General features: G+C 51.8%; 1 long non-coding RNA gene across 1 annotated transcript; it reads left to right on the top strand.

The window, feature by feature from the left end:
* The first annotated feature begins 7,632 nt into the window (after positions 1 to 7,632).
* Positions 7,633 to 11,833, top strand: LOC142070270 (uncharacterized). Its single transcript, XR_012666244.1, has 3 exons — positions 7,633 to 8,107; positions 8,663 to 8,715; positions 11,455 to 11,833. It is a non-coding gene; the product is annotated as an uncharacterized LOC142070270 (long non-coding RNA).
* The last annotated feature ends 12,095 nt before the right edge of the window (positions 11,834 to 23,928 follow it).

The following is a 23,928-nucleotide window of genomic DNA, read 5'->3' as shown; positions in this document are numbered from 1 at the left end:
CCTTTAAGGCCCAGTAAATAAGCCAGAACCAACCATCTGTTTGGTGAATTGTTCTCCCCCTTGCTGCTGATTGCCTCTGAGCCGTTTCTGGTTCTCGCTGGTGTTCTCGTGCTTCTAAAACACTCGCTGAAGAATCAGTGTGAATGGTTGTTGGTCTGTAGCTCATTGCAGGTCCCTTTATTCTGATCCTTCAGTGTGTGAAACTCCAGACTGATGGTTCATTTGAAAGTCAGGACACCCGGGTCCTGTTCCCAACTCTATCCCGACAAGTTGTATGATGGAAGATGAGACCCTTCGCCTTTCTCAGCCTTCGTTTCTCCCTCTGTCAGTTGGGGAGAACAATCCTCTCACCCCTGCCTCCCGGAGGGGGGAGACTGGGGAGCTGTGGGGACCTATCTGAGAGCGTCACTCGGAGCAGTGTATCGTAGGAGGTGCCTATCGGGTTGAGTCATTCCAGAGGATGATGGCGGGCAGCAGAACCCCGTTTTCCCAACCTGGCGTGACACAGCTTTCCATGGGAACCGAACCAAGGGCGCACACAGGTCCAGAAGCCGGCGATTTCTCCTTTGGCCGCTAGATGGCGCTGCAGGCTCCCACTTCCCCCTTCTCCTGGTCAGCGCAATGGGGGTTAGTCTCCCCAAAAAGAACGCCCGTCTCGCTTTGAACGTCCCTTGACGTGCCCCCTGTGGGCTGTCGGGATACGTGTCCAAAAGTTGCAGGGCTTGTTTCATGGTCTCCACAACGACAATCTTTCTTCCTTTTTAGACGTGACGACCTTTTTGGTCAAGATCCTTGATTATTCGGGGACTTATCCCAGAAGACCCAAAGTATTTGGGACATAAGACTTGTCTGGAAGGGCGCACAGGGCTAAATTGTTTTTGGCCATAGCAGGTGCCTTGTCACAAGAATGACGTCCATCCCCCTTCCAAAGAAGCCCCAAATGAGCTGTTACCAGAATTGCCCTTTACCTTGGGGTACGCCCATTTGTTAGGATTCCTCTTCTGGTGAGGGGAGATTCTGCAATTCTGTCAATGTGCTGCTTTTGTCACTTGAGTTTTCCTATGGATCGCTACTCCTTCCTTCTGCAAGTTCCCTCCTAATGGAGCTACCCTGCAGGACCTCGGTTCCCCAGGGCTGGGGTCTTCCAGCCCCCAAATGTGATGAACATGAACAGACACACAGGCACACACACATGAACATAGCATGTCAGAGAGGACTGGGTCATCAGCACTCGCAAGCTGACCCCTGATGTGTCCCGGGACTCAGTGGGCTGGATCGAACAGCAATTTAATGCTGGTCCCCTCACATGTCCTTGGACTCAGCGGGCTGGGCTGAGCAACACCTTAATCTGCCACCCTCCTCTGACCCCAGGTTCAGCACCTCCCTATCCCCGCCTTCACCCCACAACCATTCTTCTAGTAACCCACTTGCTGAGCAAACCCCCAAGGATTTTTGGGGCTGCATGGATCTTTAGCTTGGGTACAAGGAGCGTTGCTGCAGAGTGAATGGAGAAGCCAAAAACACCCATGGAGGTGGGGTGGGGGGCTAGCAAACTATAACTGATCACAGGAGGCAGGGTCAGGAAGCTATTCCTAGAGAGAGACAGAGGCACAGAAAGAGACACTTGGATCTCAGCACTCCTTGAAGCTGGAATCGATCAGGGTTCCCAGGTGGCCTTGGTAGCGGAGGGACCGGAGCGCTGGAGCCAGGCAGAGCCCCCAGCATAATCAGTCAGGAAAAGCGAATGAGGAGGACTTGTGGCACCTTAGAGACGAACATATTTATCTCAGCATAAGCTTTCATGGGCTAAAGCCCACTTCATCAGATGCATGCAGGGGAAAATACATCAGGAAGATATAGATATAGTGATACAGAGAAGACGAGAAAATGGGGGTTGCCATAACAACCCTTAACGAGACCAATCGATGAAGGTGGGCTGTTAGCAGCAGGAGAAACAGAATTTTGTTGTGATAATCAGGCTAATCTGGGGGGACTAAAACTGCAGGGCAGAGAGAGCAGTAAGTGTTGGGGGGTCCCAATCCAGTCCCCCAGCTTCTAGCCGCCCACCCCCTTAAGGCTGCCATTGCTGGGAGCTCCCTCCATCTGCAGCTTCAACTTGTAAAGATTGTAGATAAAACCTGTACAGCTGTGTGCCTTTGGGCAAAAAGTTACACACAGGTACATGAAATCCATGCAAAAGAAACCACAGTGGGTAAAACCAGGGAACAAAAGCCTGAGCAGCCAAAACCCCAGCCAGCTGTTGCTCCCACGAAGAGGGAACTGTTCCAAGATCTCATCCTTCACATTTCTCCTAGGAACTACCAGGGGCCGATTGAAAAGTGTGAAAATATTTTTTCAAAGAAAAAACATCCACAACTTGATTCCATTTTATTTACAGCATCATTATTCGTACTAGCCTGGCTTGCCTTCTCTGGCAGAAGAGAGGCAGACAGACGAGGATGAGGACCACCAGCTGTGCCCCCACAAGACTGGGCTCTGGGCCAATCCTCCAGATATCTGAGACCCACATCCTTCCCCAGATCAACCGTCTTCAAAGTGGACCAGACCCACATCCCTCCCCAGAATGACCATCCGTGACCTGGACAGCGCCCCCAGCTCAGCCAGGAAGGAGAACTCTTGAAACTTTCTTTGGCTTTTCATCTCCCTGTTCTTCCCCTAATTGTTGGGGGCTGAAAATACCTGGCCGTGGGAAGCCAAGAGGCAGGCCCTGGATTCTACCTCTCGGGAGCCCACAGCTCACCCCCAGACGGTCGCCGACGGTCTGGTGAGACGCTAGAAGGGCCATTTGCAAGTGCTTCAATTTTCCAGCTCGATTTGGCTGTTGGTTTCTGGCCCAAAATGCGGAGGCCTGACAGCGTCAGCACTGGGCAAATGTGGCTCGTTGCTGGAAGAGTCTGATTCTCCCGTCGTCTTCTCCCTTCCGAGGGATCCTCCGCGTCTCTCAGCAGCTCCTGGGGTCCCCAGTCGCTGTCCCCCCAGCCCGGTGGCAGACTGACGGCAGGGCAAGAAAGCTGACGCCGAACCCTCTTTGCTGTTGGCCTCCGGGACATCGCAATCAGCTTCTGCAGAAACACACACAGACCCCACCCGGAGCACATCGCACGTCACACACACAACACGTCCTGCGTCGCACATCACACACACAAAACATTGCACGTCACGCACACCCACACTTCACATGTGCGTCTTCTTGTTTGCCGTGTTGAGTGTGTGTGTGATGTTGTGTTTGTGGTGTCATGTGACATGGTGTGTGTGTGTGTGTGTGTGATGTGTTTTGTGTAGTCTTGGGTGTGTCGTGTTGTGTGTCATGTTGTATGTGTTTGTGCCTATCTGTGTGATGTGTTGTGTGTCGTGTTGTGTGTTTGTATGTGTGTGACGTGGTGTGTGTGTGTGGTGTGTTTGTGATGTGTTGTGTGTGTGTGATGTGTTGTGTTTCATGTTGTGCGTGTGAGAGACCTGTTTGTGTGTGTGATGTGTTGTGTTTGTGACGCATTGTGTGTTTGTGCGATGTGCGACGTGTTGTGTGTGCGATGTGCGACGTGCAACATCTGTGTGCGACATGCAACGTTTTTGTGTGTAACGTGCAACACGCGACGTGTTGTGTGTTCGAAGTGTGGCGTGCAATGTGCGACGTGTGCCGTGCTGAGTGTGCATGCGACGTGTGACACGTTGTGTGTCCGACATTCAATGTGTTGTGTGTGTGACGTGCGATGTGCGATGTGTTGTGTGTGCAGGTGTGACGTGCAACATGTGGCGTGTGATGTGTTGTGTGTGTCCCTACGATGTGCGACGTGCGATGTGTTGTATGTGTGACGTGTTGTGTGTCATGTTGTGTGTTACATGTTGTGTTGTGTGTGTCTGTGTGAGACGGGTTCTGTGTCATCTTGTGTGTGTGTGAGAGAAGTGTTTGTGTTTGTGATGTGTTGTGTGTCATGTTGTGTGTCACGTGTGTGTTTGTGTGTGACGTGTTTCTGTGTGTGTGTCGTGCGACTTGCATACATGTGTGCATGCGATGTGTTCTGTGTATCCGTGCAACGTGCGACGTGTTGTGTGGGACATGCGATTTGTTTCTGTGTGTGTTGTATTGTGTGTGTGTCATGTTGTGTTATATGTGTGTGTGTGACGGGTTGTGTGTTGTGTGTGTGTCATGTGTGGTCTAGAGTGTTGTATGGATTGTGTGTGGTTGTGTGTTTGTGGTGACATGTGACGTGGTGTGTGGGTGTGGGTGTGTGAGACGTGTGTTGTGTAGTGTTGTGTGTGTGTGTGTGACGTACTGTGTGTGTGTCTTTGTGGTGTGGTGTGTGTGTGATGTGTTGTGTTTGTGTTGTATTGTGGGCTGTTTTGTGTCATGTTCAGTGTGTGTATGGTGTTGTGTGTGTGGTGTCATGTTACGTGTTTTGTGTGAAGCGTGTGTCATCTTGTGTGTCATCTTGTGTGTGTTGGTGTGTGTGTGACGTGTTGTGTGTGTGAGACGCGTTGTGTGACGTGTTGTGTGTGTGTGACGTGCTGTGTGTCGTGTTGCGTGTCTTTCTGTATGTGTGACATGTGTGTAGTTTTTTCTGTCTGGGTGATGTGGTGTGTGTCGTGTTGTGCGTGTGTGAGATGCGTTTGTGAGTGTGAGGTGCTGTGCGTGCGACGCGCAAGGTGTTGTGTGTGACCGTGCTGTGTGCGATGTGCATCATGCAACAGGCGACGCGTTGTGTGTGTGTGCGTGCAACGTGCAATGTTTTGTGTGTGTGCGTGCTACATGCAGCATGCTGTGCGTGTGACGTGCGACGTGTGTGTGTGACGTGCTACACGTGACATGTTGTGCGTGCGGCGTACAATGTGTTGTGTCTGTGCGTGCGACACACACCACATCACACACAACACGTCTCATGACACCACAACCACACAACACACAAAACGGCACACAACTCAACACACACTCAACATGACACACAAAACGGCACACAACTAACACACACACCACAACACACAACGTGTCACACAACACTACACACACACACAACACGAAACACAACACAGCACACACACACTGAACACAACACTCTGGCCGACACACAGCACACACACAAGACATCACACACACACAAACGTGTCTCACACACACACGTGGGCAAACGTGGCTGGTTGCCGTCAGGGTCTGCGTCTCCCTGCGGGTCCAGGGGCCTGGCTGCAGCTCCCGCCCCAGCCCTCCCCCCGGGGGCGTTGGCTGCTGCCCCTTCCCGTGTCCCGGCCCCTCCGGCCTGGGTGTGTGGCTGGTGGCTGGTCTGTGGAAACGCCTGTGGGATGTGGCTTCCTTCGAGTTCCCAAAGGGTTGGTTGGACTCGGGCACGAGTCTCCTTTCCCGTGCGAGAGATCCCGGCGTCACCTTTCCACCACGTCCTTGCCAAGGCTCCCTGCGCAGCTGAGCCGGGAGGGTTTTTTCACCTGTGTTTTTCTCCACCATCCTGCCTGCAGAGGGAGAGCTGCATTCGGGTCTCACTGTGGTGTGTTGGTCAAGGGGTCGGATTCTCACTCGGGGCGGGAGAGAGTGCGGAGAAGACCTTGGAAAGGTGAAGTCGGGGGCAGGACTTTTCAGGTGCCTGTTTTTGTGGGGGTTTCTTGAATGTTGTTTTTTGCTGAAATGGAGAGAAAGGTTGTTGGCTTTTCGGCCTGAAGGCTTGTTCTGTCCAGCAGCCCAAACTGCCAGCCTTGTTTCACCTCTTTAATGTTGGACAGTGTTGCTGGCACCCAGTGCCAAGAGGCTAAACAACAGCTGGGGTTGGTTCGCTACCCGGTGTGCGTCACCCAATAATCACAACGGGGTGGAGAACAGAAGTTTATTTGCAGCTGCAAAAAGGTCCCAAGGACACCTGGGCCTAGTGCGAGGGGGCTTCATTGACTCTCGTGGTCTTCCATCCCCTCGAGTTACCTAGTGGCCATGCCCCAGTGTACCCAACAACTCCCCCCTTTGAGAACACTCAACAGCCTTGGCTCTGAGTTTTCTCACTTGGGCTACTTATTTCTTTACAATAGGACTTTGCATAAGCACTCTGTGATAGCCCTGAAGAGAATGACTTATTAACTTTTGCAAAAGGGCCCTAACGCATGAGACTGCACAGCATAATACCAGTAATACAAGCAATACAGGAAAGAAAAGTTTCAATAACAGGCTAAATAAACCACCCAGCCAAGACGACAAACCCCAGCCTGAAAACAAGGTTTGCAACCAATCGCTCTCTGGGGCAGTGTAGGCAACCTGTGCTCCGGCTCGGGCATGGGCCTCAGCCTGTACCACCTTTTCATAGATCTCATAACTGCTATCATTGACATATACACAACAGCGGGGCCCGACGAGGGCACAAACCCCTCCTTGGGATGCCAAGAGATAGTCCAAAGCCAGCCTGTTTGGGAGGGAAAACGTCCTGAGCTGCTGAACCTCTTTATTTAATGTTTTTACTGCTGACCCTAAATCACGAACCGAGCCTTCTAACTCTAAGGCCACCTTCTCAAGTACCATTTGCAGGCTTACAGTATAGCGGCCTATGCCTGCCATGGCTGGCCCGGTAAACAGTGGTGCTGTTCCCAGTACAGAGCACCCTACAAGCTTCTCGGTTGTGAGGGGATTCTTCATCTTGCCCTCCAATGCCGTAGTCAGTCGCCGCAGGGTCTTTTCTCGTGACTCAACAGAGGTGTCTCGGGCATTTCTAATCTTTCCTTTGGGCAGCGTGGCAGTTATGGAAAGATGAGGAACTCCACGAGCTATATAACAGCTACCTGTCCAGTTGGCTGGCAGCACCTTGTAAGCCTTTCGGCCACATACAAAATAGTGACCCTGTAGGGCCCAATAAGGACGGTTTCTTAAGGGGATTCCTGGGCTATTTAAGGCTGCTTTTCCAGTTCATATGCCCCTAGGGGGGCATCCCATCCTCCTGATTGGGTACAAGTGGGGGCATTTCTAACTGTGCCGTTCAAATTACACTCGCCATAGGGACCACTACAAACCCACCATTGGCTTGCTACGTTGGAGATATTAACTGGACGGCAAGTTATATTTCCAAACCCTTTTTTTGTGGTAAGATTATTTGTAAGAGTTTCCCCAAAAGGAGAGGAACCATTACACCCACACTGCTGGCCTCCCCTGTTGGTCTTTATCCAATACCCATCAGCCCACTGTGTAAATAACACAGGAGCTTTTTCCCACAGGACGCCCATAGTGATCAGATTGGCTTTGGGTAAAACATAACACTCCCTCAGTGAGTACTGCAACCGAATACTCCTGGTCCTGAGAGGTGGCTGTAAAGGGATCTTGTTCCAGATCGGCAAGTCCATTCTTTCCTGCTCTTTGGGGGTGGCTTATTCTGCTAGGGTCAGGGGCAGCATGTCAAGGGGCATTCCCGTTTTGGGGGACAGTGGAGTCGGAGCACATACCCAGCAATCAGTCTGGTTTGTTAAATTAGCAACATGGTGCGCAAGCAAAACAAAGGAGTTATGCTCCCGATATGCACAGTTTGGAAATACCAATAGAGAGAATAACAATGTTACCCAATTAATTATCACCCGAGTCTTCCCAACCCAGGGTCTCCAGTACCTGGGTGGGCCCATTTAGCATTAAGGTGCCTGAAGGGTTCATGTTTAGCTATTCCACCTGGAAGCAGGCAGGGCACACCTTGACTGTTCTGTAGAAGCAATGCACACATTGCTCTATCCAAGGACAAGGGCTAGATATGAACCATGAAAACTTGATTGTTAGGACAGCAACTGCGGGAGGCTTTCTTAGCCTGGGCTCAAGGCCTGAGAACCAGGATTGTAGTATATAAAAGATGCAACTAAGTATATTAATCAACGTCATACATTCCTTTGTGTATCTTTTTGCGGTAGCAGTGTGTAATGCTTAGGGGGGAGAAATATAATAAAAGGAGAAGGTGGAAGGCGGGGGGGCAGAACGCCCATCTCAGCTGACCAGCCTGCTTGCTTGCATAAAGCTGTGTTCTGTCTCATCATTGAACTGCCACAACTGGCGCCCAAACGTGGGGCCCTCAGCACTCACCTCGCCCGGCAAGGGTTTCAGACGCGTCACTCATCCGCTTCGTGGATCCCGGTGAGTATTTTTCCTTGTGGTAAGTATGGGAAGCTCCCTCTCTGCTTTGCAAGTGCAACACCGCAATGAGCTGCAGTATTTGCTGCGTAAGGCTCAGCATGACTGCCCCGCTTGAGCACTTACTCTCCTGTTACAGGAGGTGCGTGCCCAGTGCCCGTGGTATCCTGAAGCCGGAAGCCTTAAGCTAGCAGACTGGGAGCGATTGGGCCAGACATTGCACGAAGAGCCTCGGGCGCCCGTGCAGGCTTTACATGCCTGGCACCTCTGTCGTGACGCGATACTGCGTGTCACCTCGGATAGGCCCTCTTTCACGAGGCTGGTGCTCTCGCCACGCCCGTCGGCTCCTGTAGCCATCCCCGTTGCAGCTATCCCCCCTTCTACTGATGCAACCCAGCGTGTCGCTTCGGAAAGACCCTCTCCCGTACCCACAGCCCCCCCTCTCCCTGCTTTGCCCCCAGTGTCTTCATTACCACCGCCTCCCTTGCCTTCTGACAATGTCAGTCCGCCCCTCGAAACCTCAGTTAACACTTCTCTTAAATGATGTTCCTTTTACAGGGCTGGTGGACACTGGAGCTGACGTTACGGTGATTCGTGATCTGGAGTGGCCGGTTAGTTGGCCTACGGTTCCTTCTAAAGAATTGTGGGGGATCGGGGGTAGTAAACCCGGGCGCCAAAGTTTGTCTTGGGTCACGGTCTCTAAACCGGGAGGCCGTACCCTTGCTACTATCCGCCCTTTTGTGCTCCCTGTCCACCTCAATATTTGGGGCCGTGATTTACTTACAAAGTTAGACACCACCCTCGATATTAACATCTGATGGCCCAAAACCCTCCCTCACCCACCGTGCCCTCCGCATTACCCTTGGTATGGCAATCCTTAGAGCCCGTATGGATTGACCAGTGGCCCCTCCCTCTAGAAAAGCTAAAAGCACTTCATTTGCTTGTGCAGCAGCATTTGCAAGCACAGCGACTGGAGAGCTCCACTAGTCCCTGGAACACCCCGGTGTTCGTTATTAAGAAAAAATCGGGTGCTTGGCGGCTGTTACATGACTTAAGGGAAATAAATAAACGCATCCAACCTATGGGCCCCTTGCAATTTGGCTTACCAAATCCAAATTTAATTCCTCAAACCGATCAACTTTGTGTGTTAGATTTAAAAGATTGTTTTTTCACCATCCCCCTTTGCCCTCAAGATCGTGAAAAATTTGCATTTACGGTGCCACAATATAATAATCAGCAACCCTCTCAAAGGTATCAGTGGAAGGTCTTGCCCCAGGGAATGCAAAATAGTCCAACCTTGTGTCAGCTTTTTGTGGATCGGGCCCTTGCCCCTTTCCGTGCCCGGTACCCTTCGCTAAAGGTCTACCATTACATGGATGACATTTTGCTAAGTGGTCCCCGGGTCACGGCACAACAGCTTGAATCTTTATCTCAGATTCTCGGCCAAAATGGCCTGTTAGTGGCACCAGAAAAAATCCAACGCTCTTATCCCTACCACTACCGCGGATATAAGGTTTTACAAACCTATGCTGCTCCGGTTCGTCCGGAATTAATTCTACCTCAACCCCTAACCCTTGTTAAATTGCAATAGATCTTGGGTCATTTAAATTGGATTCGGCCCTACTTTCGTCTCCCCACTTCAATGCTGCAGCCGTTGTTTGAGCTCCTCCGTGGAGCCCGGGCACCGGGTGCAGTTATTGCCATCACTGAAAAGCATACTGCCTGCATTCGACAAATCAATGCAGCATTGAGTCAGCAGTTTGTGGACAGACTCCCAGAGGTCCGTCCCTTATGATTGGTTCTTCTTGCCACCCCTCATACGCCAACTGCGGCTCTGTTTGTACCCCGTACAGACACAGCCGTCTCTATTATAGAATGGCTATACCTTTCATCCACCCCTCCTCGAAATATTTATCCGTATTTAGATGCCCTATCTGATCTTGTTCGTAAAGCCCGCCACCGTGCAGTGCAACTCACTGGCACTGATTTAGTTGCCATTGTGCTCCCCTTGTCCCGTACTGAATTTGACTCTTTGTGCCACACCTCCTTGGCCTGGCAGGTTGCTCTTTGTGATTATGTGGGAGAGATTTCTTACAATCCTCCAAAAGATCCTCAGTTGGTCATTACCCAAAAGGTGCCCCTAGTTGTTCATCGTCTTAGCCGCTCTCAACCCATTGTTTCTGCTGTCACTCTTTTTACTGATGGCTCTCCCCACCGAGGTGTAGTCACTTATCAGTTGGGTGACCCCCCTTGTTGGCATTCTCGTTTTACCCTGCCTCAGCGTTCTGCACAGCGTTCAGAATTGGCTGCTGTTATTTTGGCCTTTCAACTTTTTGCTGATTGTCCCTTTAATTTAATTGTGGATACCCATTATGTTTATCAGGTAATTGATCATTTACCCCTTGCCCTCATTACCCCTCAGGTTGATGCAGACCTCCTTCGCCTGTTTTTGTCTTTGCAGCATCTTCTTGCCACTCGTCATTTCCCTTACTTTGTTGCTCATATTCGCAGTCATACCCCTCTGCCTGGGCCACTCACTGAGGGCAATGCACGCGCCGATCGCGCGTTGCGTGGTCAGGTAAATTCCCTTTTTTCTGACCCCATTGAAAGCCATGCCTTTTTTCATCAGTCTGCCTCTGTTTTGGCCCGGCAGTTTCACATTCCTGCTGATCATGCACGTTCCATTGTTCGTTCCTGCCCCCACTGTGCTGCTGCTGCTCCTACTTTTTCTTATGCCGTTAACCCCCGAGGTACCGCAGCAAATCAGCTGTGGCAAATGGATGTTACTCATGTGCCACAATTCCGCCCCTATTCGTTTTTACATGTTTCCGTTGATACTTATTCGGGCTTCCTTTGGGCAACCCCACAACGTGGGGAAGCCACTAACAAAGTTATTCACCATTTGCTAGCCTGCTTTTCTGTTATGGGTCGCCCCTGCCAAATTAAAACAGATAATGCCCCAGCCTACTGCTCTGCAGCCCTCTCCACCTTTTGTGCCCGCTGGGACGTCCGTCTTAAACACGGAATCCCTTATAATTCCACGGGCCAAGCCATTGTTGAACGTGCCAATCGCACACTCAAAACCTTGCTCGATAAACAATTAAAACAAGGGGAGCTGCGTCTCCGAACCTTAGGAGAAATTCAACAACAAATGCATATCCTCTTGTTTACTTTAAATAATTTAACACTGAATGCAGATCAGCAGACCCCTGCGGATCGGCATTTTCACAAATCTGAGGTACTGGAAAGACCGCGTGTCTTTTACCGTCAGCTGCCCGATCCACAGTGGTTGGGCCCAGTCCCTCTAATCACTTGGGGTCGGGGATATGCTGCTGTGTCTCTCCCTGCAGGACCGTTGTGGGTTCCAGCTCGGTGTGTGCGACCGGCACTTAAACAACATGGCATGGCACCAGGGGCTGTCGAATCCCATACCAGAGTTTCAGCTGACCTTGGAGGAGACCGCGTTGCCCCCCGAGTCGACAACGACAGGACGGAAACGGAGGAGGCGTAGTGTCCCAAACCGGCCCGTGACATGGGGAGCAGTAAAAGCATTGGTCGCCGCGGCCCAACGAAGGCTGGCAGCAGATCAACAGCCAGAGACTCCTGAGACTTTGTTTGTGGCGATTCTCGCCCAAATCACTGCTAATTCTGTGATGATTGTGTGCCTTTTGTGCCTGCTATTTCCTGTAGGGGTTGGCTCGGAAGCGCTTCCCCCGTTACGAGCCCGAATGACATATCACATATGGGAAAGATTGGCTTCAATAGCAAATGTTACCCACTTTTGTCTATCTAATTCTGTAACAGCCGGAGATTTGTTAGGTACATGCCTTATTCCAGTATGTCATCACCCTGAGGAGATGGAGAATAAGACACTGTTCTCTGCTTATGCGAATCTTTCCTCCCAGTACTCTAGCATGGCTAATTGGGGCCCAGCCAATTATACTCTGCCTTGCACGGCTATATCCCTCCACACACCGTACCCGGCCGGGGCTCACAATGTCACTTGTGCGCGTGTAGTTAACTGCACTAGTACAAAGGTGCCCTTGGGCTGTCGAAAAATTTCTCAACCCCTTTTAAATTGTTCCCATGCTGTTAATGTTTCATATAATTATGGCCATATCATCCTACCATCAGGATGGTTTTTTACTTGCGGTTCACGCACTTTTAATTATATTCCTGCAAATTTAAGTGATGGCACCCTTTGCTGTCTTAGTAGAATGACCCTTATATTGCCTTTTGCTGCTCAAAACCGTGGTAAAAGAAGTGTACCCCTTTTAGATGATTGTATTGCAGATGTTGAGCTTTTTAGTCGTGCTGAGTATACTGCTTTAGCGGCCTCTATTGTTGGGATCCCCGCGCTTGCTATGTATTCAGCCAGAACTTTAAATAACCTGGCATGCTTTGCAGCAAAGGCAATTAATACAACATCCCAGGCTATTGCCTTACTTAACACAGAACAACACGAATTAAGGGATGCAATTTTGGATAACAGAGCAGCCATTGATTTTCTGCTCCTGAAACACCATCTAGGCTGCTCCACATTTCAGCACATGTGTTGCTTTAATTTAACTGATAATAGTCGCTCCATAGATACTAGACTGGCTGAATTGGCCAATCTTACAACACACATACGCCAAGATCTGGGGTTTGAGGGTTTTTGGAATTGGCTTACAGGTTGGCTGCCCTCTCTAGAATGGCTGCAACAGCTTTTTGGTTATTTTGTGTTTGTAATCATTGGGCTTATTTTTTGCTGCTGCTGTGTACAATGTATTCCTTCCTTGTTAAGATTTTGTGAAATTTTGCCCTGGAAAGCTCCCCAAGTTATGTCCTTGTCTGTCTGGGAGTTAAATAGCATGACAAAACAAATTGACGGCTACAATGAGATGGCCAATTATCATTAAATAAAAAACGGGGGGATGAAGGGTTCATGTTTAGCTATTCCACCTGGAAGCAGGCAGGGCACACCTTGACTGTTCTGTAGAAGCAATGCACACATTGCTCTATCCAAGGACAAGGGCTAGATATGAACCATGAAAACTTGATTGTTGGGACAGTAACTGCGGGAGGCTTTCTTAGCCTGGGCTCAAGGCCTGAGAACCAGGATTGTAGTAGCTAAAAGATGCAACTAAGTATATTAATCAACGTCATACATTCCTTTGTGTATCTTTTTGCGGTAGCAGTGTGTAATGCTTAGGGGGGAGAAATATAATAAAAGGAGAAGGTGGAAGGCGGGGGGGCAGAACGCCCATCTCAGCTGACCAGCCTGCTTTCTTGCATAAAGCTGTGTTCTGTCTCATCATTGAACTGCCACAATAAGTCATGTGTTCCAGTCCCCTAATCATTTTTGTTGCCCTTCGCTGGACTCTCTCCAATTTATCCACATCCTTCTTGAAGTGTGGGGCCCAAAACTGGACACAGTACTCCAGATGAGGCCTCACCAATGTCGAATAGAGGGGAACGATCACGTCCCTCGATCTGCTCGCTATGCCCCTACTTATACATCCCAAAATGCCATTGGCCTTCTTGGCAACAAGGGCACACTGCTGACTCATATCCAGCTTCTCGTCCACTGTCACCCCTAGGTCCTTTTCCGCAGAACTGCTGCCTAGCCATTCGGTCCCTAGTCTGTAGCTGTGCATTGGGTTCTTCCGTCCTAAGTGCAGGACCCTGCACTTATCCTTATTGAACCTCATCAGATTTCTTTTGGCCCAATCCTCCAATTTGTCTAGGTCTTTCTGTATCCTATCCCTCCCCTCCAGCGTATCTACCACTCCTCCCAGTTTAGTATCATCCGCAAATTTGCTGAGGGTGCAATCCACACCATCCTCCAGATCATTTATGAAGATATTGAACAAAACCGGCCCCAGGACCGACCCTTGGGGCACTCCGCTAGATACCAACTGCTAACTAGACATGGAGCCATTGATCACTACCCGTTGAGCCTGACAATCTCGCCAACTTTCTACCCACCTTGTAGTGCATCCATCCAGCTCATACTTCTTTAACTTGCTGACAAGCATACTGTGGGAGACCGTGTCAAAAGCTTTGCTAAAGTCGAGGAATAACACGTCCACTGCTTTCCCTTCATCCACAGAACCAGTAATCTCATCATAAAAGGTGATTAGATTAGTCAGGCATGACCTTCCCTTGGTGAATCCATGCTGACTGTTCCTGATGACTTTCCTCTCATGCAAGTGCTTCAGGATTGATTCTTTGAGGACCTGCTCCATGATTTTTCCAGGGACTGAAGTGAGGCTGACTGGCCTGTAGTTCCCAGGATCGTCCTTCTTCCCTTTTTTAAAGTAGACCTAACTAAAAACCCTCCTTAGCCCTCTTTGCGTCGTCTCTGCCTGGATGTTAGACCCTATCTACGCGGATTCAATCCGTGCGTGGGAGTGTGCTCCCCAACCCAAACTCATAGAGGAAATGGCTAAAGGTCACCAGCTTCTTTTCCCAAGTCCAAGATGGCCACCTGACAGATAACCCAAAAGGTACATGCCTTTCTTCCCTTCTTTTAGGAAAATTTGGCAGGGGCAACCAGCATTTTACACACCCGGAGACTGGATTTGACCAATCAGGGAAGGTTGCGGGGCAGGGTGACCCACGCAGAAGGGGGTTGTATATCCCCTCTGAGAACTCCTCCCTGTGTCCTCTACCAATTGAAGTGGGCGTCAGCCCCGTAGGACCACCCCGAGAGGGGATTTGACCAAAGAAGGGAAGTGCTGCAGTGGAGTGACCTGCCCGCAACAGGATCCCGTGGTCCCTCTAAAACGTCCCCACACCACCCTCTAGCAGTTGGCGAGGGTTTCACTCCCACTTTACGCCATCTCAGAAGGGAAACGCGTACCAATCCAGAACAGGTATAGCCCAAAGGTCTAGGCCACAGTTTCTTCAAAAGACATCCTTGGAACGAGACGAGCTCTTCCCCACAGTGTTGTGTTGCGACTTCCAGGACGATGCTGCCAGCCTCGCAAACATGGAGCTCCAGAGATCGGCAGCTTGTGGCCTAGACCTTCGGGCACTGCCTATTCTGATCGTTACATTTCCCTTCTGGGATGGCCTAAAGCGTGTGTGTGAAACCCTGACTGATTAGCAGAGGACGGTGCGGGGATTTCATGGAGGGGTGATGGACCCCTCTTGTGGGCAGGTCACCCCACCAGGGCACAATGTTTGGTGAAATCCCCTCTCTGGTGGGTCCTAAGGGGCTGAGGCCACCCCAAGTGGGAGGAGCTCTTGGAGGGTCACGTGACCCACTTCCGGATGGGTCACTCTGCCCCAGAACATTCCCCAATTGCTCAAATCCATTCCTGAGGCAGGTGGATGGAGATAAAACACCCCCAGATTGGTAAAGGAGTGGGAGGATCTCTTAGAGGGATCACATGCCACTCCTTGCTTCGACTCCTGTTTGCATCTTGACCCCAAAAGTCTTCTGTCATGGGGTGGGTCTCATGGTGACAGATGAGCGATGTCTGAGGAGTGAAGGGGCGAGGTCCCATGGCTGACATCAAATAACTTCCCTAAGCCTCAGGGTAGTTTGGCCAAATGCCCAGTGTCAAAATGGCTGCCCTCCCACGCAGTGTGTGTGTCCCAACACCCAGAGTCCGTGCGGCCTTCCTCTCCGTCGGGGCTGTGTGGCCCAGCGACCAGAGTCCGTGCGGCCGCCCTCTCTGTCCAGGGCTGTGTGGCCCAGCGACCAGAGTCCGTGCAGCCGCCCTCTCCGTTGGGGCTGTGTGGCTCAACGCTCATTGTCCATATGTCTATCCTGTCTCTTACGCCCGTGTGGCCCGATGGCAACGGACAATATGGCTACTCTCTCCCTCAATGCTGTGTGGCCCAACGGCCAGAGTCTGTATAGCTGCCCTTCAGTGCCATTGAGTCAGTGGGGATCCAGCACTGCGGATGACAATGGCTAGTTCACCCAGGTTACTTCCTTGGAGATGTCTCTAGGCCATGGGCTGGGGGTCTCTGGGTTCCCGGCGTGGGAAACTCCCAGAGTCTCCGATCTCCCTTGCATGTCTGCAGGCCCCCAGGGACGTGGCTGGGTCTCGGCACCTCAGAGCTCTGCAGTCAGGGGTTTGAGCTGCTTCTGGACTGGAGCCTACAGTGTGCATTCTCCATTTTCATCGGTCTGAGCTGCTCGCTTACACACTGGTGCTCCAGTTGGAGCATGTCCGGCAGGGCTGGGGCGGGGCTTGGCTTTCTCCACCTAGACTATGGGGTTCTGTGTGGCTGGTTCAGCCCGGCACATGCTGCTCGGCCTCTTGTGTCTCCTCCTTCCCATGCAAAGTTGCTTTGCCATCTCACAAGAGATGGGATCAGTGGTGGGCTCAATTGGCTCCTGTTGGCCTCTCGATGTCTGGAAGAGGGAGAAAGGGCAGGAACCCAAATGAGAAGAACAAAACCTTCAAGCAGGGTAGGTTTCCACAGCACAACCCCACCCCACTTTGCTGATGCTCATTGGCAACTTCCCTGAGAGCTGGTATTTCTTAAAGAGAGCACCCAACCCCCCGCAACCTCTGCTACCCTTTGGGCTGGCAATGGTAAAAGGGAGTCTGGGAGAATTTTTCCTCTCTCCACCTGGCTCTGATGAGTGAGGGAACCACATGCGAGAAGCTGTGTGAATGTAGGGCTCTGTGCAGTGGGATGAGATGTCCTCCATGGTGCCCAAAGGTGGGGTTGTCCTGCCTTTGCAGTGACTTCCTTCTAGTGAGAGAGATTTCAGAGATCAGCTCCGGGGTTCTGCCCTGTACCAGTGTGTGGGAATGGGGCAGAAGTGGGGCAATGGTGCACTCAGGAAAGGAGTAGGGCTAAGGGGGGCCCAGGCTGCAGTCACTAAACCCCTGCGTGCTGCGTTGCGGCCGGGCCGGCTCTGCCTGGCTGGGGTGGGGGCGAGGAGGCTCCTCATGCTGCCGTTCCTCATCCCCGCCAGCCACGTCACCACGACGAGCACCACACCGGGAACCTCTGTCCCGGGGGCTGATCTTGCCTGTAGGCTCTGCCTCCCCGCAGCGCCCATTGGCCGGGGATTGTTAATCCGGCCCTTGCCCTATTCCCCAGCCTGTTCCAATCCTGCTCTTGACTCCTGACTCCGGCTCCAACCCTTGGCTCCCCTCGGCTCGGCCTCCACCACTCTGAGCACGAGGCCCCAGCGCCCCTGCTCCAACCACTGGGCCCAACCAGCCGTGCTTTGGCTTCTGACACCAGCGCTATGGAGGAGTCGTTCACCTCACTGCTTTCCATGTGTATGGCCCTGCCTTGGTCAGCGCTGGTTTTCATCTGCCATGGGGCTGCCCAGCGACATAGCTTTCTTAGATCCCTTTCAACTTCTTCCAAGTCTTCTCTAGGCCCGACTAATCGACATAATTTTGGGTCATCTGCTGATATCCACCTCCTTGTTCAGCCCCGGTTCCAAACATAAGGACATAAGAAAGGCCACAGCAAAGGTCCATCTAGCCCAGTATCCTGTCTTCCGACAGTAGCCAATGCCAGGTGCCCCAGAGGGAATGAAGGGACAGGCAATCATCTAGTGATCAGTCCCCTGTCCCGCATTCCCAGCTTATGGCAAACAGAGGCCAGGGACACCAAAAAGTTGAGAAGCGTCTGTTGTATTTACCATAGCAGGACAAAGAGCTCGTCTGTGTCGGTCCCGGTTCCCTAGTCAAATGCAGAACCCGACACGAGATTTCCAAGCTTCTGCAACCATTTATAATATCTGTTGAGGATGTACCACGTGGTCCTGTCTGATTTCAAAGGCACTTCGTGAAAAGCTGAAACCAAGAGGAAATGGGTTGAAAACCCCGTGATGCTGATGTGACTGGTACCTAGGAAACCTCCACTTCCGATGGCCATTGCCCCTGCTATTAGCTCCCCAAGAGTCTAAGGGCACAAGAACAACAACTCCGCTCCTCCCAAAGTAGCCCTGGACAGAGAGGAGACCCCATTCTTGCCTAACTTCCCCCTCTGCTGGCAGACACTCCTCCACACACACAGACGGTTGGGGGCACTTGTTCTTTGGATGGAACAGGAAAGTGACAGCGGCAGCCACATTAAACCATACAACATTTAGGCCGAGATCCACAAAGGGATTTCGGCTCCTAACGTCTCCTGAAATGCTTTGTGGCCCTGTGCCTTCATTCCTGAAGAGCTCACAGGGAAAAGTGTCACCCATGTGCCCTCATGGGATTTCCTAGGAGCTGATAACCAATCTCGGAGTGAAGGTCCCTGGCCTGCAATCACTCCATTCCAGGGAGGGCAGGTGATGAATCTTTCCCTACAGAGGGGAATCGTCATCATCATCATCATCATCATCCTTAATACCAACAGCCCTTTTCAGTTGGGTCAGGCCTTCCTTTAGAGACTTTCTGACCTTGATGAAGACAGTCTCCCCACACAGCTCTAAGGCTATGTCTACACTAGGAGTTCAGGATGGAATTCCCCTGCTCCCATACACAGATTGTGGGACCACGATGAAAGCTGGCGTGACCATCCTTCTTCCTTCAACGCTGTCCTTAGACTGAGAGGGACACATTCAAAGCTGTGTTCAGGCCCTGTGCTGCACCCCTGTGCTTCCCACAGAGGCCCAAACACACAGAGGTATTTCCTTACCTTCATACAGGCGGGAGATGCCATCTTCATTCACTGTTTCAGACAACAAATCACAGTAATGGTGGATAGTATTTCCTAGACAAACAATGAATACAATGACAGGTTTCAGAGTAACAGCCGTGTTAGTCTGTCTTTGCAAAAAGAAAAGGAGGACTTGTGGCACCTTAGCGACTAACCAATTCATTTGAGCATAAGCTTTCGTGAGCTACAGCTCACTTCATCGGATGCATACCGTGGAAATGAAGCTCATGCTCAAATAAATTGGTTAGTCTCTAAGGTGCCACAAGTACTCCTTTTCTTTTTGCAATGAATACAATGGCTCTCATGGCTTTTCAGATCCTCATGATGCAGCCATTCTCCCAAGACACCTTTGGGAAATTCCAGACATTCCTTACATCTGTTCACAAAGCATATTCCAGAAAGCATCAGAGGCCCAGAAGTTACTGAGAGGCTGACTTCCAAAGGAGATTGAATTCACATCCTGCTGGTTTCCCCTAGGCTCAGCCAAAGAAGTGTTGTGGGTGAGGGAAGTTGGTGCAGTCGATTCAGCTAAGTTGCTCCCTTCGTCTTGGAATACATGTTAATTCACACACACACACACACACACTCACACACACACCCCGTTTTAGGATTCTGGTGCTGTTGGAGGGAACAGAGCAGCCGTCCAGAAAAGGGCTCTGAAGGAAGCATTGAGAAAAGATCAAGTGAATTTGCTCTGCTTACCAATGAATCGGGCTGCTGAATGTCTTATTGTTGTCTGTGAGCTTTCCAGGTACTGTAAGGCCTGGAACAGGAATTTGGGGATGTGGCTCTCGTTGTTCTGCATCTAGGAAGAAAGAAGGAAGAAATGCACAATATACAAATGACATGTTCTTCCCACAGCAAATAGTCCAGGAAAGCCAATGCATATAGCCAGGCTCTGGCAACCGCCAATATGAACCCATACACCAGAGCAGCACCCCTCTGAAGTTCCTATTGTGTTCTCCAGAACCTCAGCTTTCCTTTGAAAAGACAAAGTTTGAAGGTCGGAGAATTGTGGAGAAAAATGTCAACAATGTGAACGGATTGTAACTCCTGCTGAAATGAGCCAGCAGAGAGCCTGGAACGGAGTCCTGCAGCCCGACCGAAGCGGATGGGTACTCAGGGTGTGGAGTTAGAAAGGTCTTCCTCAAGTCCCCATTCAGCACTCTCAAGGCACAAGGAATTCACCTACCAAGCAGATCCAGACACACTTCAAGAGCTGTGAGGAGCCATCCCAGGCCAAGCTGCGGGAGAGGGTCTTCAAATGAGCCCACCTGAGGAACACTGCGCAGCGGAAGAGGGTCAGTTTACATGACTGCAAGAGAAGAGGAGACCAAGAGGGTTCTCCCTGAGAGAGGGATAGTCTGGGGGACATGGAACCTTCCCCGTCCCTTGTTCTCCTGCTTTTCCTGCCAGTGGAGATTCCTGTCATTTGTTCTCCACAGGAGTATGCTGAGGAGAGGAAAGGGAGAGTTGGCTGGAGAGAGCCAGAGCCGTCCTGTCCTTTGGATGGTTTGGGGTGGTTGCCCAGGGCCCCGTGCTTTGGGGGGCCCTGCACTTCAGGGGGACGCAGGCCCTGGGCCATGCCGGGGCCAGCAGCAGGACTCCCGGCTCTACTACGCTATGCCCCACCTCTTTCCCAGAAGAAGGCTTTTCTTCCCAATTGTGCTGTGTGCTGTGAGGATGGATGAGGCACTTGGCTCCAGCATGGAGTGAAGCAGGGAGGAGAAAACTCTGCTTGGGCAAGGGGCTCTGGCGATGACTGGAGTGCGGGCCCCAGGAGATACTGGCTCTTTGCTCTTCAGGCAATAATGACCGTGGCACTTACCAGTTTCACACTCTCATCCTGGTCTTCAAGATGCAGCAGCAGGGGGAGCAAGCAGTGGATGATTTCCTGCTGCACGAAGGGTTTGTCGGGGTCCTGCACCCTGCTCACCACGTTGCCAAGCAGTACAATGGCAGCTGAGCGAACACTGCCCTTCTCCTGGCAATGACACACAGGGGGTGGGGACCCCCGGTTAAAGCCAGGCAGCATCAGAGCAGAACGCCACTGAGTGGTGATGCGCACGCTGCTCCGGTTCCCCTGTGTGAACTACCTGGGCTGGCGGGAGCAGGGAGGCCACTAGGCCAGCGCCATCGACATCTTGTGCAGGGCCTGAGACCCTGTGCGGAACAGTGCAGCCCAGGGTGTCCCAGAGGCAGTTTCTGTCTGGAGAGCACAGAATCCTAGAACCCGAGAAGATGAGGGGAGAGGGCAGGCAGGCTGCTGGAGACTGGTGTGGGGAAGGGGAGAAGCAGCTGCTGGAGCCTGGCAGGGACTGGCTGCTCCAAAAGACAGCATTTCTTTTGCTCTTGGGTGCCCCTGAGAGCCGGACCATTCCCGACTCACCTCTTTCCTGCTGAGAATCTCCACCTCTTTGGGGGCCTGTGTTCTCCAGACAGCTGGTCATCTGCCCAGTGCCAGGTCCCCTCTCCCCCAGGCCAGGCTGCAGCAGGGGCTGGGAGCATGGCACTGAGACTGAGCTTTGGAGAGAAGAGCTCTGACAGGGAGGTGGCTCAGCAGGAGATTCCCCACCCATGGCGGGGGCACTCCTTGGAGGCTCCATGGCAGGCCTGAGGGGCGGGAGGAAGGGGATGGGAGAGAGAGACAAGGGCATCACAGACAGCTGGAGCGGGGGAATGGGCTTCTTCTGCGGGTTCCAAGCCTTACGTCATCAATGAAGGGGCGAAGGCTGACAGCAATGTCCTGGGAGATGGAGCCAAGCCCTTCCCTGTTGAGGAGGTAGATGATGTCTGCAGCTTTATGCATGGCCTCCATGACACGCCTTCCATCCCTGTCACAAAACATGGCCAGGATTGCTGGCAGCTGGGCCCGTAAGAATTGCACCTGCCGGAATGAAGAAGGCAGCTCATTACTATGCCAGGTGACAGCCTGGAGCACATGCTGGACCACTGCCACCGACGAGAAACCACGGAGGGCACAGCCCCCTAACGGGGCAGAAAGTCATTCTCCTGTCACTCTGTGCCAGTTGCTCACTGTCACCTTTGTCTTTGCTCACCCCGCCTCCCCCATTGCATCCCATCTGCAATCAGGGCTCAGCTCACGGGAGCAGGGAGCATGGCATGCCTTGATTTGTTCCGAAAGCACCTCCACCATTTGAGGGCTGTGTTTTAAACAAGAAGGCTTGTGTGTGGCTCTCCCTCTCATTTCTGAGCTATTTGATGGACATTGGCTTCCTGGGTCCCCTGGGCAATCCCCGGCTCTCACCTTTTCTGGCCGGAACACAATACTGCCAAGGCCTCGCAGACTGAGCCTCCGTATGATGGAATTTGCATCTTTGGTCCAGTCCATGAGCTGTGCCTGGAGGGCTGATCTTGTCAGGATGGTGTCAATGGAAGGACTCTGGAGAAACTGGCAAGAGCCAAATGAAGATCAGGTTGAGGAGCAGAGGTCTTATTGTGGGGTCTGTTCCCTGGACAGTCGTCTTTACCAAACGGCCACTTCCTCCAATGCAAAGTCTCTGGTGAGTAGGGAGCCAATTGCTGCTGTTTCAGTTGGTTCCTTCCCCAAATTTAGACTAATGCAGAAGTCACAAATAAGCCCCCAGGGAAAGGGGAATCTCCAGACCTCATTGAGTGCCATGGAGAGAGCCGTGGGGCAGAAGAAAAGCAGAACCCCAGGAAAAGGCGAGGAGAGAAGCATGGCCTTGGGGCACTGGAGAAACATGGCTTCTTGTCCCATAACCCCATCTGGGCACATCCAGCCAGGAGCAATCTCACCATGTCTCTCCCTCCCTCTCTTTGCCATGCCCCGCATCCATCCATGTGCGGAGAGGAGCTAGCTGGCGGTAGGGCTGCTAAGCTGCTGACAATGTAGCCTAGAGCTTACTGTCCTGAGCTGCTCTCCAGAAAGCCCACTTCTGCCTGTCAACTCATGAGTCTCACCTCAGTGCAGAAAGCCAGGGCGATAGTTCTCTGCTCCTCCTCCTTCCCACTCTGGACGATGGTGATTGCCTCTCTGAAAACTGCAGGGAGCTGAGGGTTCTCAAACTCGATCATGGCTCTGGAACATGGAACAGAAAGTCCCTTTTGATTCTCAAGGGGGAGAGAGCGTTCAGCTCCAGTTGCTGGGCTGAGCTGGCAGCCTGGAACTGAGGACTATTTCACACGGAAATCCCATTCCCAAGAGAGACCCAAAGAAGAGGAAACGTTGTGCTCCTACCTTGCAATCAGGCCAACCCCCTGCGAGTAGTGATATCGGGAGGCTATCATGTCCCAACACCGATGAAAGTGGATGCTGGCAAATTCCTTCCAGTAGCCAGGCATGGAGAAAAGCGTCTTCACAGCCTCCACTGAGGTGCTAAAGACAAAAACAAACAAACAAACAAACAGAGTGTCAAGCAATGAGATCAGCCCCAAGCATGGCAAATCTGCACAAGTCCTGAGACACCCAGCATGCTCAGCAGTAGCTAGCCTCCCCAAGGATCGATCCAGTGTGATACCCTGTCTACACTGCAGTTTCACTGACTTTGGAACCAGTTAGGGACACTGTAGCTTCTTCAAATGGTTGGTGTCATCACTCACAATGGTTGAATACTTGATTCTTTACTGTGACAGGTAACAGGACTCAAGCGGGCATGTGGGTCCAGATCCTTTGTTGGTGGAATCGAGCAAAGCGCCATCAGTTTACGCCACCTGAGGTGTCTTCTGGCGCTCTCTCTTTCCCGTGCAGATGGAAGCCCCTAACTGTGCCCACAGAACCAGATGAACTGGTCCCTCTTCCTCCTGTCTGCCTGTGAGGCTGACGTCCTGCGGGGCCTGTCCCCATGTGCTGCCGGTGTGGCTCTGTCCGCGTTCGGGGAGAGAGGCCCACGGATTTGCTCAGCAGGCACTGATGAAAGCACTGACCCTTTGGTGGGTGGCAGACGTGGATGGATGCACAAACATGGCTGCTGCCTGAGTGTGTAGGGAAAGCAGCGGGCCTGTGGACGGCGTCAGATGAGCGAGTGTGACTCACAAGAATGCACGGCTCTCAACCCTTTTCGCTCAAGAGAGACCTGCTCCCAACTGAGCCTGGGCTAACGACAGCACCCGAACAACTGATGGCCGTGAACAGCCCCCATGTGTTTAGCCCAACAAATCTGTTCTTCCTTTTCCTTTCAGTCATTACCTTAGGAGACTGAGGCAGCTGCATCCCT

The sequence above is a fragment of the Caretta caretta genome, chromosome 28 (genome assembly GCF_965140235.1).
Source record: "Caretta caretta isolate rCarCar2 chromosome 28, rCarCar1.hap1, whole genome shotgun sequence".
Taxonomy (NCBI): Eukaryota; Metazoa; Chordata; order Testudines; family Cheloniidae; genus Caretta; species Caretta caretta.
The sequence above is the reverse complement of the archived record's forward strand: the minus strand, read 5'-3'. Positions and strand labels throughout refer to the sequence as shown.